The sequence below is a fragment of the Hibiscus syriacus genome, unplaced genomic scaffold (genome assembly GCF_006381635.1).
Source record: "Hibiscus syriacus cultivar Baekdansim isolate YM2019G1 unplaced genomic scaffold, ASM638163v2 tig00006365_pilon, whole genome shotgun sequence".
NCBI lineage: Eukaryota > Viridiplantae > Streptophyta > Magnoliopsida > Malvales > Malvaceae > Hibiscus > Hibiscus syriacus.
Window position 1 is genome coordinate 32635 of NW_024062093.1, and position 21531 is coordinate 54165.

A 21531-nucleotide genomic window follows, 5' to 3' on the forward strand; every position below is an offset into this window, starting at 1 on the left:
TTTATGCTATTGAAATGGTTGTTCTTATGACTTAGTGCTTGTTTTATTTAGTTTTGTTGTGATCCTTACTATTCTGTTTTTAAATAATTTAATTACTACATAATTTTTCGATGGAGGATTGCTAATCTCGAGATTTCTTTTCAAATTAAAGAATTTTCCCTAATAAATAATTTGAAATAAATTAATCAATGTTCAATGCATGGATCATAATTTAACTTTATATTCGATTTATAATTTCCACTACTACGACAATGTGTAAGCGATTGAGTACAAATTTTGGGCGTTGTGGGGTGCTAATCCTTTCCCACGCGTAATCGACTTAGGGACCCATTAAATCAAATTTTTGGTAAACGCATGCTAATTTTTGTCTTAAAAAATAACTTTTCTTTAAAATTGTTTTAAAAGACATTTTTAAGTATTCGAATTATAACTCAAAGGTCGATGGTGACTCCCTTTCAATTTAATTCAAATCAATTCAAAATCTCAATTTTTAAAATAAAAAATGGTTAGTACACATATGGAGAATAAAAATGAAGAATTTGATTAAGGGACAAATATATTTGTAATTCCAGTGTATTATATATGTATATATGTATATATATATATATATATATAATTTCCATGCCTACAAGAAAAGAAAAAAAGCGAAACAAAATCAAGAAAACACCCAAGAAATTTCTGTCTTGTTATATATTTTAAAAAAGATAATTGGATTAAGCTTGTTCCGAACTTGACACATGAAGAGAAAAGAACATCATCAGCTATTTTTTTCTATATAAACCCCACCAAAGTCAGTTTCTTTTTCAGGTACCCATCAAGACAATAACCTGTTTTCGCTTTCAGCATTGCGTTTTCGGTTTCTAGAGTTGTTAAGGTTTGTTCTTCATCTCTCTCTCTTTTGGATTCATACCGTCCAGAAATTTTATTGTTCATTTGATTTATGGTATTCCAGAAATTTTATTGTTCATTTGATTTATGGTACAAAAGCCCATGCGGGTTATGTAAAATTTGAATCTTTGACCGGAGCTCCCTTTTAAATCCTTGGATCTGTCAGATTATGTAAAATATAGGGAGTTTTCTATTTTTTGTTTCCTTTTTCAGGGTCCCCCCCCCCCGCGGGAAATGAATGACTTTTCGTTTTTAGTCTGCCTTAAGCCTAATTTAACTCTGGATTAGAATGAATAAAAAACCCTTAATGGCATAATCATATCTATTTGCTCGAGCTTTACTTTTTCGTAGTGGAATGGAAGGTCAAATGCATTATTTCTTAAGAAAACAATTGATTTTTTATTGTCTATTATGATGTTTTTCTCTTGTGTGTTTGAGCTTCATTTTGTCTAGTTATTGAAGGCCTTCTTATATTTGCAGTTGCACATATCGGCTTTTCAGAATGACCAATGCTATGTTGCACCAAACGGTAGGAAATCTTCAGCTTCTCAGCAATTCTGGAACTCGCTGCAAAATTGAGAACAATTCAGTGAGGTTGCTTCCCAAAGATTTTAAGTTGGAAGTTGAGTTCCCAAAGAGAGGGACTTATAGTTCAGGAGAGAGGAAATTCAATGTTATTCGAGCGTCGGCATCTTAAACCTCTGTTGTTGATCCTATTTTAGGTACCTCGAATAATGGCCCCCATGAATCTCACAAGAAATCGAGTAAGCAAGACCATCCTAGATGTAGTTTCTTAGTTAATTAGCGAATAATATATCACAATTTATAAGCCTTAGAACTGCACTCTATGTAGCCTTTCTTTGCTAGTTATTTTAGGTAGTACAGCTCCTAATTTCACAAATTGCAATGGCAGACTGCAAAAGTGCATTGATTCCAACTGATGGAAGTGATTTGGTATTTCCTCATAACTTGGGGAACAACTTTAGGTTCATTTTTCTTCGTTTTTTTTTTCTTTTGGAAATATTGTGATTTTTTTACTCTTGGTATATTTGTTGCAGATGAGGCAGCTTTGATACTCATTCGCCATGGTGAGTCTTTATGGAACGAGAAAAACCGTTTTACAGGTTGTGTTGATGTGCCCTTAACTAAGAAGGGTGTGGATGAAGCGATCGAAGCTGGAAAGAGAATTAGCAACATACCTGTCGACATGATATACACATCATCACTAATTCGTGCACAAATGACTGCTATGCTAGCTATGACACAGCACCGTCGTAAGAAGGTAGTTCCGGGAAAATTTAATTTTTATGGCACCTAAAATTTGATCTAATGTCTGCTTGATGATACTTTGCAGCTGATGCTGCCATTGATAAAACCATCTTCTTGGTTAAATGATTTTGAAGTTATTTTGAACCTTATATCTACCTACTTAAAGTACATGTGCAGTGATTTTATCGTTCTTTGATTGATTAGACTGATGACCTATTAACGATCGCCTCTTGCTAGGTGCCAATTATCATTCATAATGAGTTCGAGCAAGCGAGGGCATGGAGTGAAATATACAGTGAAGACACTATAAACCAATCGATTCCTGTTATAGCGGCTTGGCAATTGAATGAAAGAATGTAATCACTTTTTATTTTTCTATGTGGCGAGGCAAATGTAGTCATATTTCTCATGCTCTTCCGATTGTCCAGTTGTCGTCTGCCTCTAATTTTCTTGTTTCCCTTTCATGAATGATTCATGCACTATCTTCTCTGTGCAGGTATGGAGAACTACAGGTCTGAATAAACAGGAAACCGCGGATAGATTTGGGAAGGAAAAAGTTCATGAGTGGCATAGAAGTTATGATATACCTCCACCAAATGGCGAGAGTTTGGAAATGTGTGCTCAAAGAGCTGTCGCATATTTCAGAGATAATGTAACTTCCACATCCGTTTTATCTATCATCTAACGGTTGAAGTCTTCTCATGCGATATAGGAGCACCTCGTAACAAATCTATGATTTGCAGATTGAACCCCAACTTCTATCTGGAAAGAATGTCATGATTGCTGCCCATGGGAATTCATTAAGATCCAGTATTATGTATCTTGACAAATTAACCTCCCAGGAATTATGGACTCCTTTTTTGGTTCCATTCGGGATGTTTTCGATCTTCCCAATACCTTTTATTTAAAAAAAATTGTATCTTGGTTTTGCATTCATCATGATACAGGTTATTAGTCTAGAACTATCAACTGGAATACCCATGCTTTACATTTTTAAAGAGGGAAAGTTCATTAGGAGGGGAAGTCCAGTAGCACCAACAGAGGCTGGAGTCTATGCTTATACTAGGGTACACAACTTCCTCTCACAGTTTTTCTGATCGAATTCTTTGTGTTGACATTATGCTTTATATTCTATCTTATCATCGATACCGATGTCTCAACCTCAACTAAAAAAGATAAAACTTTGCAGTAGGATTTACTTATTACTTTGTTTGGCCTCTCGTTTTTGAGGACTCGTCTGACCCTTTTACTGGGAGTTGTTAAGCATAATTGAAAATACTAGTAATTCTACTAATTGAACTTTTGCAGAGGTTGGCTCTGTACAGGCAGAAATTAGACGAGATGTTGTATTGACATGTCCTTCAAAATATAAAGGTAACATCAAATTCTGGCCTTTATCATGGATTTCTTTCTAACGGCCGCCTTCCCAACTCTTAATCGATGCCCTTTTTTTTTCTATGCATGTTTTCCAGGGCCGTCTCTACAAGTGTTTTGGTTATAATGATAAGACTGATAGCTCCAAAGGTGAGCTGCCATCTCAGTTGATTTTTCGTATGGGTGCAGCACCCTAGATGCCTTATTAGATTGTGTGTTACAGATAGTGAACATTCAAACCCTGTAACAGATACACAAAAATAAAGAGCTTTTGTTTACGGTTTGTACTTTGATTTCATTTTGTTGAGAAAATATGGACAGGAAAATTCTCTCTTCTTCCTTTTTTTTTTTTTTTTTTGAATTTGAGTGAAATTAGAACAAGTTTATCGGTTACTTTCTCCGTCTCTATGGAATGCATACTAAGATATCATTACATCAATGCCAAGGAAATCTTAACAAGAAGAGAATTGCATGCTTAACCTGTGTTGCAAACACTTTCAGCTAAGATTTAATAGTTGTGAAGATCAAAGAGTAAACTTGCAAATGATAAAAACAAAAAAAGTTCTTAATCCGTAAATGAGTAAGTCGAGCTCGATTTTTGAGTTTGACTACACGCAAAAAGTTTTAAGCTAAGCTCATGAGTTTAAAGTTTTCAAGCTCGATTTCAAATCAAAAATTGAAGTTCAACTCAAGTTTGAGAAAATTTGAACTCGAAACATTCTCAGACTTAACTAAACTGAAGTTCAAATTCAAGCTCGGTTCTAACTCAAATTTAAATCTAAACTACATGAAAGTCCTATTTTGTATTTAAAAATATATATATATATATATATAAATGTTAATATTATTAACAATTTAATTTTAAAATAAAAATAATATATTATTTTTTCAGGTTACTCGCGAACTTTTCAAATCTGGTATCGAGTAACTCGTTTCGACTCGTTAAAAATTTGAGTTGAGTCCATTCGATTCGAGTATTGACCTATTCGAACTCGAATAACTTGCGATCTGTCTCGTCTTATTTACAACCATAATTGTTATCAAAAGGATACATAAAATTCCTTTCGATTGAAGTTTGAAAAGGCCAATGATACAATTTAGGCAGCTCGACTCAACCTCATATTACTAACTAAAACAGATAACAAGGCTGTTTACGGTGGGATCTTTTCGCATCTCTACTGAAAATAGCATGGAGCCATTTCACTTTATTGAGAACGAGGCCTTATGATCCTAAACATGACCAAGTGTTGGCGTGGTTTCTGGTGGAGCTACAGCTTGAGTAGTTTCCCTACTCCAAAAAGGAGGCATCCTCTTGTCGTCTTCCTTCATCCTCTCGGTGAACTTACTGATGTTGAAACCAGAGTCACCATTTCCACCTAATGCACACTCCAAGTTCTCCATATCGAAAAGATCCTCCATTATTTTCTTGCTATTCACATCATCAGAGTACACGAATTTCACCTTGTTTTGAGTCTTGAGCTCCAGAAAAGGTTTGGACACCTAAATTATACACTAATATGATTACAGCAGAACCAGAAAAATAGCAAAATGAAAAAAAAATGGCATTGACACCATCCAGAGATGTATTGGCACTAGACATAATCTTGTAAAGTGAAGGGGAAGATCATTGCTTGACAAAATATTCAAGGACCAAACATGAAAAACAATCGTTAAAAGTTAAACAACCATGGTACTTGAATGTTTCAAATTGTGCTAAAACCAGTAAGGAACATGTTTCAAAACGGGTTACCTTCTAGAAAGGTTCGAAGAACTTGGGCGGGTCGTATAATAACGCCACTCCTAGACTCGGATAATGTTCTTGTAAAAGGTGAGCTGTTTCCCGTGTCACCCTTACAGATATATGTGACAAGTTAAAGCCATCGAAGTCGATCAACCAGACCATCTGTTCCTCTGGTCTGCTGGAAGATTCAAAATTGCATTCTCCATGCAATAAACCAAATGCCTAATCTGCCCCTTTGTTGACTTAGAGTTCTGCAATCAAAACAAAACTAAGTGTGTTTTGAAACATGAATCTTCATGGCTGATAGACAGACATATGGTCCCAAAAATATGGGAAAAGAAAAGGTTACTTTTTCTTTACTCTCATGGTCTACTTGCATACATGCTTACTAATCCAAAAGTTAATTAAAAATATCATTAGCCTGAAGTTGGCAAAGGGTACTGGTACACTGAGCTGTTTTTTGGACCAACAAATGTCATAAGATAAAGAAAAATCCTATTCTTTCTTTTAGAGTATTTTTGTCCATAATGTTTACTTTTAGGGCAAAAAGGTCCCTAACGTTTGACTGGATAGTCATTTTGACTCTTATTCTTTGTTTTCTAGAGCATTTTGATCTCCAAAGTTTCATTTTAGAATAAAAAGACCCCTATTTTAGAGCTTTTACCATTTGTTAACTAATGGTTTCCAGCTACAGAGGGGCCTTTTTGCCCCAAAATGAAACGTCGGGGCCAAAATGCCCCCGAAAAAAAAAGAATAGAGGTCAAAATAACTATTTTGATAAACGTTGGGAGCTAATTCTGACTTTATGTCATTTAGGATCTAAGATGTTGTGTTTCTTTAGTTACTCTGGTGTAGGGATAATTTTCACAAATTAACTCTAATACCATTCACTCAAAATTGTTTCAACATTTATGTAGTACCTTATTTGTAAATTTCACACAAATAGAGAGGAAGTGAGATGAAACCTGGCAACTAGGTCTCATAACAAGAACTGTTCTTCCATGCTTATCTGCATAATTTGCTCTGTAGATCGTTCCTGTCTCACCTTCATGAGCAACCTCTTCTTACATAAAAATCCAGAATTAGAACACCATATGGAAAAATAAGTTTGACCTGAACAAGCTATTTGTTCACAGAAAAAAGGACAAACCTACCAAGTCACCAGAATTCATCCCTAATAAGTAGATCGGACCAATGTTACTAGAACACGGATCGATTCAGTATGAAGAACATTAACAAATGCAAATGAAAAAAACTGCTATGATTAAAAGCCAATATCTAATGAAAATTCAAACTCATTCTCTTCTTTTAAGGGTACTTTTTCAGTTCCTAATTCAATGAATCATGCTGAGTGCATGAAAGATAGTAAGGCCTAGGATTGGATATTCCTAGTATCCTCAATGGTCAAGTACTGCAAGCATTTCTAACTTTATTTAAGAAACTACAGATAAATCAATGGAGGATGAATTGTAGCATACCCAGCGAATCTCTTCTAGTTTGTATTCAGCTCTCCAATTCAACGTTTCTTTCAGCACTTTAGTTGCCTTTTCGACATTCCAGTTCCTTGCCTTCAAATATCTAATGATGGCTGCATAAGAGAAATAGACGGCTAACTTCTCAGGCAATGGTCCTATCAACCTTCTTATTTCAGTAATCTGCAAATATCGAAATTTGTCATAGATCAAAATGATAACATATGAGGAAGTAGGGATATTAGATCGTATAAACAAAATATACATTTGCCTCCTGCTCCTCATTTGTTAGAGACTATCGGAGCTATTTGAAGAGGGTTTCTTTAAATCCACATTCATAGGTCAACAGAAGTCTCCCTGTATGTTAACAGTTAAATCTTTCACAATTGTAGTATCATTAATCTCAGTGTCACACTACATCTGCATTTTGTTTTCCGAATGCAAGCTTGTTTAAGAAAGCAAAAACAAAAGCAATATCTTATTTTCATAAGAAAACAAGAAATAGCATAAGATTATTCCTTACAGGGATGGAAGCAGGATTTTGATCAGGATTTTATGCTGGGATGACTGGGGATGAATTTATAAAATTTTAAAGGTAAACGTACTTCTAATTTTTTTGGGGGAACAGAATTATATAAAAAAACAAAAACTATCTTAAATATATATGAATTTGAAAATTTAGGGGCAACCTCCTCCGTCATCCGTACTTCCTTCTGCTGAAGCTGAAAACTTATGCAGATTTTTTTTTTCTTTTGGTATGAATGAGATGCAAATTCAAAACTAAAACTTCTTTAATACAACTTATCTACTTCTCTTACATGAATGCTCTGCCTTAACTATCCATAACTACAGTTAGCATCAGATTGCTCTTTACAATTATTTCCAGAGACAGGAAAGGAAGCATATTTAGTTCCTTTCTTTCCCATCCAATAGCAAGTTCCTTTTATGGATCATAGTAATATCTACTGATCTGTTTGAATCAAATATTATTGAAATTAGTCAATGATCCGTTTGATCAGCCAAGTGACGCTGACCCGCTTGACTTCAAAGTGGACTGAAACCATGTAAATCCAGATTGAAGACCCAAACATTTAAGACATTAGTAGAATTCGACTCACATTAACATAAGCTTTGCTTAAACCCAAACCCCTTTTTTTCTTTTGTTGGTCAAACAATAATCTAATCAAAGAAGAAAACGACTGTTTTGGCATTCAATTCTGATCCTGTGATGTGATCACAACTACACAAATGGATCCTGAAGTTATGCCCAAAGGACCTATCACTTGTGCAAAGGCAAAACAATTCAGGGAAGTACTTTCTCATAAGTGCCTTAATGCTTTTAAATCTTTTAATGAGAAAGAACCATTAGATAATAGGTTGTTTAATATATTACATATTGAATATTAAATAACCTATAGTCACAATATTATATTTTACACATTATATAAGTTTATATACTTAGTTATTTCTTTATGTTATGCATGTAGGCATAATCGGCCAATACTTGGAAGCTACATTGGAGCTAAATAGAGCATGCAACAGCAAGGATACTTACATGGGAACGAACAGGAGAGTATAAGAATCAAATTGGTGAAAAGTTGTCTAGAGGCCGTGAGCTCATAGCAGGATGGAGCTGAAGATTTGAGCTACAAGATGACCTTATTTCAGCTGGGGAGTTGTACCATCATCATCACCACTTAGGACACTTCAAATATGTCCTAAGTCAAAATTTGTGAAAACGTACCTTTCCACAAATAGTTGCCACCTCAAGAGGTACATTTTCACAAGGAGCTACCATAATGTTAACCATGCTACAAGTCACCTAAGGCCAGCTCACCTTTAGCTCATTCACACCATAAGTAGCTCAAACATGAAGGGTTACACTTCCCAAACATTGCGACCTTTCATGAATGATGCTGCCCATGAAGATGCCTTTTCCTCTAAGAGCATGCTGATGAAGAAATTACAATCATTGGAGGTTTAAATCATCATGGGACATGATATAAAGCTTCATACATATTCGGCCACAACACATGCTATGCACATGAGAGCATTTGGGGCCAACATGAGGAGGCACCTCACCATTCGGCCAAAGAGAAGAAAATGGCGCCAAGATGAACAAGCATGCCCATTCGGCCAAGGAAGATGTCTTCCCATCCTTAGTCGAATCATCAAGCCCCTTCATGAAGGGATAGCCAAACCAACACCAAGCCTATTGATATGATCCCGGTTATGCGTTCCGAGTCATATACGATGTTGCCCGATCGTGATTCTAGTAAGAACTTCACAGTGCTTTGATTGAAGACTGAAAATGCACAAACAACATTATAAGAAGTGAAATATATATATATATATATATATATATGTGTGTGTGTGTGTGTATGAAAGTAATGGAAATGATAGAATGAAGTTGAAGTGGATTGTAAATGAAAGAAGTGTGGTGGTGATAGTGGTTGAATAGATGCAACAAAAATGGTGAAAGATGTTTGTGGTTGACGTGGAGAATGATAGTAATTCAAAAGGATGGATTTTGACCCTCTAACTATATATGAGTTAGGAACCAACAATATAATAAAGATGGAATCGAAGTGATAGAGAGTGGAACGTGACCCACTAGCTATAGTAAAACTAGGAACCAACGCTATAACAAGATGAAATGGATGAAGACTTCAAGACCAACAAGAAACCGATAGAGTTCTAATCCAAGAACTAAAATGAAAGTAATCTTTCAAAGTATTTTCATAAATCAAATTGTGTTTCTACAAATGATCCCAAAGCTGCCTATTTATAGCATTTCCAAGCAGTATATGAAAAGACTCAAAAGATGACAACATTCTCATCAATTTAGCAATAAAATGCACTTGAATGCTTTGTGTTCTTATCTTCAAAGTTGGATGAATATTCTAGGTCATTTTGGGGATGAATGTAGACAATATGAAGCTGAATTTGGCCTTAATTTCGTCCAAGGGGTGGAAGACTCTTGGGCTGCCTTGCTTTGCTTGCGAATGGATGAAAAGTGGTTAAATGAAGTCATAGGATGAATGTGGACATCCTACATGTCCAAATCAGCTTGTCTCTTCAAATTCCTTGTTGATTTTATCACTTAATTTGATGATTAAATGAAATAAAATCTGCCTTCACTGCTTGTTCCTTGGTAGCATGTGAATAGCCTTCAAAGAATGATAAGTAAGACTTGAATAGGTGAATTATGAAGGATTGAATGCATTGTCTCTCCAAGAATATGATTGAATGCATTGTCTATCCAAGAATATGAACAACCTTGAAAAGATGAAAAGAATTTATCCTTGAATTGCTTTTAATAGAAGCATTAAGATAGTATTCAATTGCTTGTCTCTTAGTAGAAGATGAAAGGACTCTTCCTTGGCTCAAACTCATCCAAATAATCCAAATGATAGAATGAAGTTGAAGTGGATTGTAAATGAAAGAAGTGTGGTGGTGATAGTGGTTGAATAGATGACAACATTCTCATCAATTTAGGAATAAAATGCACTTGAATGCTTTGTGTTCTTATCTTCAAAGTTGGATGAATATTCTAGGTCATTTTGGGGAAGAATCTAGACAATATGAAGCTGAATTTGGCCTTAATTTCGTCCAAGGGGTGGAAGACTCTTGGGCTGCCTTGCTTTGCTTGCAAATGGAAGAAAAGTGGTTAAATGAAGTCATAGGATGAATGTGGACATCCTACATGTCCAAATAAGCTTGTCTCTTCAAATTCCTTGCTGATTTTATCACTTGATTTGATGATTAAATGAAATAAAATCAGTATTCATTGCTTGTTCCTTGGTAACATGTGAATAGCCTTCAAAGAATGATAAGTAAGACTTGAATAGGTCAATTATGAAGGATTGAATGCATTGTCTCTCCAAGAATATGAACCGCCTTGAAAAGACGAAAAGAATTTATCATTGAATTGCTTTGAATAGAAGCACTAAGATAATATTCAATTATTTGTCTCTGGGTAGAAGATGAAAGGACTCTTCCTTGGCTCAAACTCATCCAAATAATCCATGCATGAAATTCCCGTATTGAAAATTCCAGCCTGCACTATCTTCAGTAAATCGATCATATCTCAAGCTCCCGATATCGGATTGAGGTGATTCAAAAGGCATTGGAAAGCTAAGAGATAGAAGAATAATGTCCAATTGATTGTTTGACCCAAACACGTCTGTATCAAATCCAGAATTGGAATACATTCGGACTGATAATCTTGAATCTGTTAAGACTGTTCAGCTTCCCTATTGAACCTAAACATAAAGATAAACTTTATTCAATCATAACATGTAAATATGCATGGGATAATTAAGAGTTAGTTTGATTAATGAAATAACATTATTCAATGAACTAACTTTATTCAATGAACTAAAGGCATGAATGAATTAGTTTATTAAATAACTAGATGCATAAATGAACTACTTCCCTAAATGAAATATCAGCTTAAATGCAATACATGCTTTAATGAAAAGCACACTTATTAAATGCAATGAATGTTATGCAAATTCATGCAATGAATGATATCATATGATAAGCATATCCTAAGAGGTAAATACAAACATATGATAAAATATAGTGCATAAATGAGCAGGTATAGGATGAAAAGGTAGAACTCCCTTTGAATCAGCCTTGGTGAACTTCAATGATTTAATCAGATCAAGACGAAATTTAGGGCTGATTGGGATCACATCACCTATAGACATGTTCTTTCATTTTGAAGCATTATGTATCTTCCTAAAGTCATGTATATAGCCGAAACATTATGTAACCATTCGACCAAGCCCTCTCAATTCCTATAAATTGAGAGGCTTGCCATCATTTGTACTTATCTCATCTCATATACAAAAATTACTCTTGTGAGTTAATTTCTCTTCAAAGTTCTTTGTGAACTTTATCGATTAAACAAGTATAATTCATATACTTGTGCGTCATTCCTTCCATCCTGATTCCAAAATTCCTAGATTATTATCTAGTGGGTTGAAGACACTATCACCACCCCTCAAGTAAGTTTGTGAAGATCGGGATTGTGCTCTTTAGCATTGTTTCATCTTTGGCGTGTTTAGGATACAACATCACCACCATGTTCATTTCATCATCAACCATCATCAACATCCTTCATCAAGACCATACCAACTTTATTCTTTTGCAGCCATCTCCTTTCTATCTTTATTTCATTTCTTTCTATTTCCATTACTTATATTAATATATATTTCTTAAATCCATCATTAATCATATTTCTTTCTTATTTTATTATAGCCCAAGCTTATTGATTCAAGGACATCAGTACTTGTCAATCCTAGATCGGGACACAATAAGGCTATCTACTCTCTTCACCAAAGCATGTAGATCACCTTACATCATCCTGGAACTGAAAGTTTTAACCAAATACAGTTGTAGGAACCAAGTCCCATTAAGCTCACTTGAATACAAATTTAACCCCAAAAATTATACTTTTTTAGATATAAAACAACCCAATATATATGTGAAAAGCCAAAGAAATGAACGAAATATAGGAAGATCCAAAGGCCAAAATGTAAGTTTTATTTGCATTGAAACCGAGCAACTTACATGACTGGTTCAAGGAATACTAAATGGATCTTGAAAAGGCAAGTAAAGAGAAAACTTAATGGGATTTTCAGATTGTGATGATAAAATATCAACCACAGAAAAGTAGAGTGCTGAGGTTGGATTATTTTAGGCTAAAATATATAATTAGTCCCCGATTACAGAGCATTGTTTTGTTGAGTCCATCTACTATTAAAAGCTACAAAATAATCTCCGATTATAGGATGCTATTTTATTGAGTCCCCAACTATTAAAAGTTACAAAACGACCATCCATTTATTCATATGTTCTAAATTCTTCATTTTCTGTTAAAAATTGACTGTTGTTTGAGCTGGTCGTAACCTGCTGATTGGGATATATATTTTACTGACGTCTATTGGCATCGTCATTGCTGTCAAGCATTAGCTTTACGACATAATGTAAAAGGATAATCGATTCATAAAATACAACTCAAACGATTATGAGATCAGATTTTATCATATCCAAGTCAACGGGCTAACATCAAGCTCAAACAACTACCAATTTTTCAACAAAAAAGGACAGATTTAGAACATATAAATAATCAGAAGATCATTTTATAGCTTTTAATAATCGAGGACTCAATAAAACAACGTTCTATAAATGGAGGATTATTTTATAACTTTTAATAATCAGAAAATTCTACCAAACAACGCTCTATAATTGAGGACCATCTGCACAATTTACCCTTATTTTAATGGATTATAACTTTGGATTGAATCACATTCATATGCAAGCAGGGGAAGAAGACGATAAACTTGGATTCCTTATCTCTTCCTTTTGTACTTTTTACTAAATGGGTTTGGTTGGTGGGCCGTTGTTACTTTTGTTTCTATCCTCAACTTGCGTTCCCTTGAACATGAATGAGGGTAGTATAATTGCCCTTTTCAAGCGGGAAAATATTAGGGAAACCAACCGTAAATGGACGTTTTTTTTATTTTGTATATTTAATCACGCACACACCTCAACTCACCCGCCCGAATTCATTAGGGCTGAGCAACGAAACCGAGAAAATCGAAAAACCGACACGAACCGAGTAAAACGGTTCAGTTTGGCATTATACGGTTCGGTTTTCGGGTTGGTTTAAAGTCTCAATTCTTTTGATTCGGTTCGGTTCGGGTTTTCCATATGGAACCCATATGTTCCATATTGAACCGAATAGGCAATATTTTTTTTAAAAAAATTATAGTTTCAAGTGATTTTTTCATTGAAAAACCGATAAACCGAACCGAATCGAAAAATCTGAACAGTTTAAAAAACGAACTAAAAAAAAACCAGTTTTGTTTTTTTCGGTTTTTTAACCATTCGGTTTCAGTTTAAATTTTGAAAAACCGTTTATTTCGATTCGGTTCAATTTTTGGTAAAAAACCGAACCGAACCAAACCAAACCGAATACACCCCTAGAATTCATGCGAGCAAGGTAAGTTATATTATGAGAAGATGCACTAAACCTTCTATGTGCATACTTATTATTTTATAAAAATCATTAAATTTAGATAAATATACTATCGGGAAGAGGAATAATAAAAAAATTTGCATACTCTTTCTTTTTTAAGAAAAGGAGTTAAAATTTTATATATCTATTTTTAAATTTTTGTATTCACCTTTAAATTAATTTTTCATCTTCTAGCATCTGAGTGTTCAAACTTCATTTGACAACAAGCACTTCCCCATCAACAGTAAGTTTGATGTCTTCCTCATCTTTAGTTAGTTCTTTTTTTTATTCCTCATGATCTAAATCAATCTCTTCATTATCCATAAGAAGCAGGACATTTCTATTCAAACATTGACTAGCAATATGACCTCTCCCAAGACATATGAAACATTTGATGCCTTGTGTTCGGTCATTTGTAGCCACTTGCTTTCCTCTACATGTTTCCACAATTGGTTTCTTAAACTTAGGAATTTCCACATTTTCCTTGATTTGAAATGATGTTGAATTCTTATAGTTCCCTTTATCCCCACTTGGGTGCTGCAAAATTAGTGTTTTGGGGCATAATCCCCCCTTCGATTGTCTCTCAACTTTCATTACTATAAACACCATTTCATCAATGTCAACATAGTATTGCAGTTATGCTAATTGGTTATTTCTAGATTTAGTTATACCAAGAATGATAGAGAAGAGGCAGCGGGTAGATGGATGTTGCTCGTTGTTGAAGAATCAATCCTAAAAAACTCTAGACTCGATCAAAGAATGAAAGGGAAAGATTGAAATGTTATGGGCTGCGGTAAAGAGATGGTATGCAAAAATTAGGGTTGGTGAAAATTGAGACAAATAAAAGATTAAGACAAAACAAGATAAAGAAAACAAAAGGATAAAGATAATTAAAGATAAGATAGGATAACTTGGCCAAATCGTGGAAATGGTGGCATGGATGATGGAAATAGATGGATAATTGTCCTATTGAACCCTCCTAGTCGTAATGAAAAGGAAAACTCGATAAATGACTCTAACCAACCCTCCTAATCGCAATGAAGAGGCAAACTGGAGTGTGGAGATCTCTCTCACAAAGAGCTTAATGAAAAGAAGATTCGAAGGCATAAGTAATCAACACTTGCAAAGAAAAACTCTCAATTTATTGTATTCAAGAAAAAAGAAAGATGATCTTTACAAAGTTGAATGAAGCCTTCTTTATATAGGGGAGGAGTTTTAAAATTCCTAAATAGCTAATAAATAAAAACAATAATAAACTAAACATGTTCTAATTATAATTCCTAATAAAATAATAATAATAAACTATGAATAATGTTTGAAGTAGATCTTAATTTCAAATGAATTAATAAATCTTATCCTAAAAGGTAATGCATCGACCTATATTAAATTATATTACAAATAATCAATAAAATATTGAAAATTCATAATAATTATAAAATCTTGAATTAAACCCGTATAGGAATTTCTGCATGCAATATCTTCACTAAAATGAGCATAACTTGAGTTCTCGATATCATATTGATGCAATTCAAGAACAGTTGGAAAGCTAAGAGACAACAAGTCGTAACTCCAGAAGACATGTCGACCAAATAACATCATGATCCTATTTAAAAAGAATCGTAAGTCAGCTACTCTACTGTTCTACTTTTCCAAGGCTTGATCGTGTAGATCAATTGGAAGCGCTAGTCCATCTTCTTTTGATGTGAGCCTTATGATGCATGTATCATCCTCCCTATTTTCAAAATGATTCAACCTCGAATCTGAAACATCAAAGGGAGAATCATTATAACCTTTTAATGATCCACTCACATTATACTTACCGAGTAGATATGCTTTGAATCTTAAAGACTTTGTTCTTCTAATAGGTTTAAGTAGAAACATTAGTCAAAAGAAGCATGCATTTTTTTATGGACTCTAGTGTATGTATCATTTATCCTCCTAAAAAATATTCATCCACGAATATGAAAATCAAAGAAAAAGAGAATTATATGTACTGAAAGGAAAGCTTGTAAAACACTTACCATTGGACTCTTGTAAATCGTGATTAATCACTGATATGGCATAGTGATTAAGGCTTTATGGTGCTAACCTATCAGGAGGGTCACCTAAAACCATTAATAAAACTCTGTAAAAGAGGAACAAACGTACTAGACAAGCCAGTTTTGTTGTTATAAATCAAAATTAGTGGTTGTCTAAAGTGGACAAGAATGTAAGGTTCTTTGTGAAGAAAGTACTCTCTCAATCTTTTGTGCTCACATATGTATTTTCAATCACTTTTTTCTTCTCACAATTAGGTTCACTCACCTCTTGTGGGTCATGTTCTTAACTTTTATGGGTTGTGACCTCTTTCTTTGTGCCATTTTTTAGTGTCATTTTCTTTTTGCATTTTCCCACCCTCCTCACAAAGTGTCATCACTTGGGTTTCATGTAACACTCTAAACTAATACGACACACAACCGACCGATTAGAATACCACACAGAACCACCAGAGTGGCTAATCCAATATTTTTCATTTTTCTTAAATAAAATGAGAAACTAAAAACCCTATTAATAAAGAATCCATAAATAAAATGAAATTAGTATTTTACATCAGGAGCTCTCAAAATGAATATATAGATCAAAACATACAGACCAATTTTTTTTCCAAATAAAGTTATGACTCGACTGTACAGCAGGGTCTATAAATATACACGCCCTTCAAGAAATAACTTGAGACATAGTATGTTCTACAATCAGTATGGACCTCGGTCACTAAAATGCTCCTTGGATGCTTCACCTATTAATCTTCTTAATGAAACAAATTCCAAACGTTGAGCTAACTAGCCCAGTGTCACACTAACAACTAATTCGAACTAAAAGTGTATCAATAAAATGCTCAAGCTATCAAGTAAAATGCATTAGTGAGTATAATACTTGTATACTCACTCTCTACTCTATGGTAGACATCATGGTTTGGCTGAGGGTTCTGCATCTCAGGGCTCGCACACTCCTCTAGTTTACTGAGTATTATACCTGAAACTCTGCACCAGTCAACACCTTCGACTAACCCACCCCTTGCGAGTTAGGCCTTGGCCCTATTTAGTCAGTTTAAAGTTCCTTGCGCACTACCTAAGGATATTCATACTGATTCTAAACGTCGATACTAGTATCACCTACTAGAGTAACCCGGGTGTCCTGATCATTTCTAGAGTATTCAAACAGGGCTAGTTTTATATCACCCTAATTGATCTCTTTCCTAATGTAATTAGACTTTTTTCTTGTTCTCACTTGAAGTTTTATTAGAAGTTTACCCAATTAGAAGTAAACTATGAGTCCACGGCCATCCATGTACCATTCTAGGCCTATTTGGCCAATTTCAGGCAAGGGTTTCGAAACTAGTCTCAGGGGTTTTGAAACCTCAACATGCTACAATATGGCCAGGGGTTTTTAAAACCTTCCCTAAGGGTTTTAAAACCTCTCTAAAAATTCACATTCTAGACAAAAGGTTTGAAAACCAGCCAGGGAGTTTTGAAACATCTTTCGCAACTTAAATTTTTTACATGTTTAAATACTTCAAAACCCTTACAAAACCATCCCAACATTTCCAATTGACCAATATAAGTTTGTATACGAAATAAAAGATCATAAAAGGGCTTCATACAAGCTAAATATCATCAAATGCTAGGATCTACCATGGATGATTATACATGCTTCACAACTTATCTTTTCTACCTTAAATGCATTCTAAACACTCACGAATGGGTATGAAAAAGTTGTAAATGTGTTACCTAGTGATTCTAGCTACTAGAACTTCTCTCAAAATCAACCAATGGTTAATTTCTCATTTTTCTCTACCTTTAGAGCTTTCCCCTACTTCCTTTTCTAAATTAAAGTAAAAAAGATCAATTATTAACCTATCTAGGGATTAGATTAGAGTTAATAACACTTTAAATAAATTAAATTCAACAAAAACTACCTTGGATCACTAGATTCCCTTAAACCTCCCTAAAATCCATTTCTTGAAACCACCACCAAAACTTGAGATATGGGACTTAAATTAAAGATTGAATGATAGGGGTTAAACAATCTTACTTTGTATAACTCAAAATAGGCTTATAATTTCAAAAGCTTCCATATTTATGTCTTAATCTTGAGAGGAGAATAAGAAAGAAGGATGAAGAGAAAGGAAGAGGATTTAAGAAGAATGAAAGGGAGGGTTCACGTGGATAACCTATTAAAAAGGGGTTTTCATCTTTTAATTCAATACATGGGAAAATAGTACTTTTAGTCTCTATTCCTTTACACCTACTTAAAAATTATCACCAAACATAAGTTATTGGGCCTAACTTAATCTCAATCCCAACTCAAGTTGGTTCAAACTATTCTTAGGAGGCTTAATTGGCTTGACGTATAGGTCTCGGATTGACTCGAATTGCTGACCCAGAATTTGGGGTGTTATAACTCTCCCCTCCTAATAAGAAATTTCATCCCCAAAATTTACCTGGATAGAATAAATATTGATACTGAAGTTTCATGTTTTCCTCTGTTTCTCAAGTAGCTTCCTCAACTACATAATTTCTCCACAACACCTTCATTAATGGGATTCTCTTCTTCCTTAACTCCTTTATCTCATTGGCTAAAATTTGAATCGGTTCTTCATCGTAAGACATATCAGGGCTCAACTCAACTTGTTATGCTGACAAGATATGCGAAGGGTCTGGATGAATACCTCCTAATTATCGATACGTGAAACGTGAAACAAATTATGAAAGTGTTCCTGTTCTAGCTAAACGATATGCTATTGGTCAAACTCTTTCAAGCACCTCGTACGACCCTATGAACCATAGAGTTAACTTTCCCTTGTACCCAAAACGAAGTACTTTCTTCCATGAGGACATCTTGAGAAACACCTTATCACCTACGATGAACTCAATATCCTTTTGTTTTAAATTCGTATAAACCACTTTCTATCCGATGCCTCCTTTAACTGAATTTAAATCAGCTTGACCTTTTCCTCAATTTCTCTGATCAAATCAGGTCCTACTAACTTTGCCTCACTAAGCTCAGTCCAACAAAGAGAATTCCTATACTTGTGCCCATACAACGCCTCATATAGGGCCATCTAAATACTGGATATGTAACTATTATTGTAGGTGAACTCCACTGTTGGAAGATGGTCTTCCCAACTACCCTCAAGATCCAAAATGAGACATTTGAGCATGTCCTCAAGAACCCGAATAACACGGATGAAATGCAATATTATAATGGAGCTTGGTGCCTAACGATTCATGGAGAACCTTCGAAAATCGGGAGGTGAACCTAGGATCTCTGTCTAAAATGATCGAAGTTGGGACTCTATGCAACCTGAATATCTCACAGATGTATAGTTGTGCTAACCTCTTTAAGGTAAAATTCATCTTAATCGGTAAGAAATAGGCCGTCTTGGTTAACTGATCCACTATCACCCAAACCACATCATGCTTGAACCCATCATTGGTAACCTAGCCACAAAATTCATAGTCACTCTATCCTACTTCCATTGCGGTATCTGAATAGGTTGAAGTAAACCTGAGGGAACCTAATGTTTCACCTTAACTTGCTGGCACACTACACAATTTGTAACAAACTCAGACACTTCTCTCTTCATGCTCAACTAATAATATAATGGTTGGTGTTTTTGATACATCTTATTGCTACCAGGGTTAACCAAAAGGGGGCTACAATGGTCCTCATGAAGAATCTTACTACGCAACTACTCAACCATGGGTACACATAACTGACCCCTAAAGAAAAACATATCTCCATCACGTAACTTGATCCCTAGGGCTTCACCTCAGTGGACTTACTCTATGCGAGCCTTTAAATGACTGTCAGAACCTTGTAGTCTATTGACCTCACTCATTAACTCGGGTTCTACTCAGAGTTTGGCTAAAAATCCTCTATCTCTATAAAGACTTAAACGCGCTAACATTGCTCTCAGGTCTGACATCAACTTTTGACTTAATGCATCATCCACAACATTTGCTTTTCTTGGATGTTAGTCGATCACAAAACCGTAGTCTTTTAACAATTCAATCCATCTATGTTGCCTCAGTTTTAACTCTTTATGCATAAGTAGATACTTTAAACTCTTGTGGTTGGTGTAGATATGGCATTTTTTTCAAACAAGTAGTGCCTCCAAATCTTGAGCGCAAAAATTACGACTACAAGTTGTAAATTGTGGGTCGGGTAATTTCGCTCATGAGGTTTAAGCTGGTGAGATGCATAGGCCACCATATTTCCTTCTTGCATTAACACACACCCAAGATTATTTAGCGAGGCATTGCTAAACATGATAAACTCCTTTCCTGACTTAGGTTCAGTTAAGATTGGGGCTTGAGTTAAAAGGGTCTTCAACTTCTTGAAGTTACTCTATTACTTTTCACCCATACAAAAGGAACTCCTATATGAAGCAACTTGGTCATTTGGGTTGCTATCATCGAAAAACCCTTTACAAAATTACAATAATAGCCAACAAGACCCAAGAAACTACGTACCTAGGTTACACTCTTAGGTGGTTTCTACTCAAGTACTACTTGAATTTTTTGAGGATCAACTCGAATTTCATTTGTTGCCACGACATGCCCTAAAAACGAGACCTCAATTAACCAGAACTCGTATTTCCCAAACTTGGAATACAATTGATGTTCTCTGAGGGTCTGGAGAAATATGCAGAGGTGCTGATCATGATTCTCTTCTAATTGCGAGTACACCAAAATGTCTTCTATAAATACAACCACGAACTAATCTAAGTACGGGTGGAACACTCAGTTTATGAGGTCCATGAATGTCATCGGGGCGTTAGTGAGTCCAATAACCAGGAACTCATAATGGCCATAACGGGTTCGGAATGCCGTCTATCTTATATCAACATTCTTAACTTTCAATTGGTAGTACCCATATTGCAGATCTATGTTGGATAACACACATACACCTTTTAACTAGTCGAAGAGGTCATCGATCCTAGGAAGGGGATAACAGTCCTTGATAGTCAACTTGTTTAACTGGCGGTAATCGATGTACATCCTTAGTGATCCATCTTTCTTATTGACAAAAAGAACTAACACCCCAAGGAAAAATACTTGGCTGGATGAAACTTTTATCCAAAAATTCTTGTATCTGGGACTTCAATTCCTTTAATTATATCGGTGCCATGCGGTAAGGAACAATGGACACTGGAGTAGATCCTGGCAGTACCTTAATATCAAATTCCAACTCTCTGTCTGGCATTAACCCTGACAACTCTTTTGAAAAATGTCTGGGAATTCTCTGACCTTTTAGATGTTACTACTCTATGTTGACAACATGGGTAAAAAAGGCTTCTTAACCATTCTCCAATATATTTTATGATTTAATGGTCGAAACAATCCTTGAACCCTTGGGATTCTCGCCAAACATCATTAACTTGGTCCCATAATCTTTTCTAAGTTTAAGCCATCAAATCTTATACCTTAAACTTGCATCATGCTCCGATAAGCAATCCATACCTAAAATCAGGTCAAACTCCCAAAAAGAAAACTCTAAGAGATCAACCGGAAAGGTTTCACCCTGAATCTCTACTGGGCATCTACGATGGACCTTGTCCACTAAAACATCTAATCTTATAGGACTGGCTACTAGGACCCTTATCATAAGATCATCGACTAGATATCCCTCTCCTGGACTAGGTCATAACAGATATAGGAATGAGTAGATTCTCAGTCGATTAGAGTAGTTACTATAATAGAAAATAGAGTAAA

At 35.0% G+C, this 21531-nt stretch overlaps 2 pseudogenes; one reads left to right on the forward strand and one right to left on the reverse strand.

Moving 5' to 3' along the window:
• The first annotated feature begins 797 nt into the window (after window positions 1-797).
• On the forward strand, window positions 798-3526 carry LOC120200646 (annotated as a pseudogene).
• Window positions 3527-4761: 1235 nt separating this feature from the next.
• Window positions 4762-7083, reverse strand: LOC120200648 (annotated as a pseudogene).
• Window positions 7084-21531: the final 14448 nt, after the last annotated feature.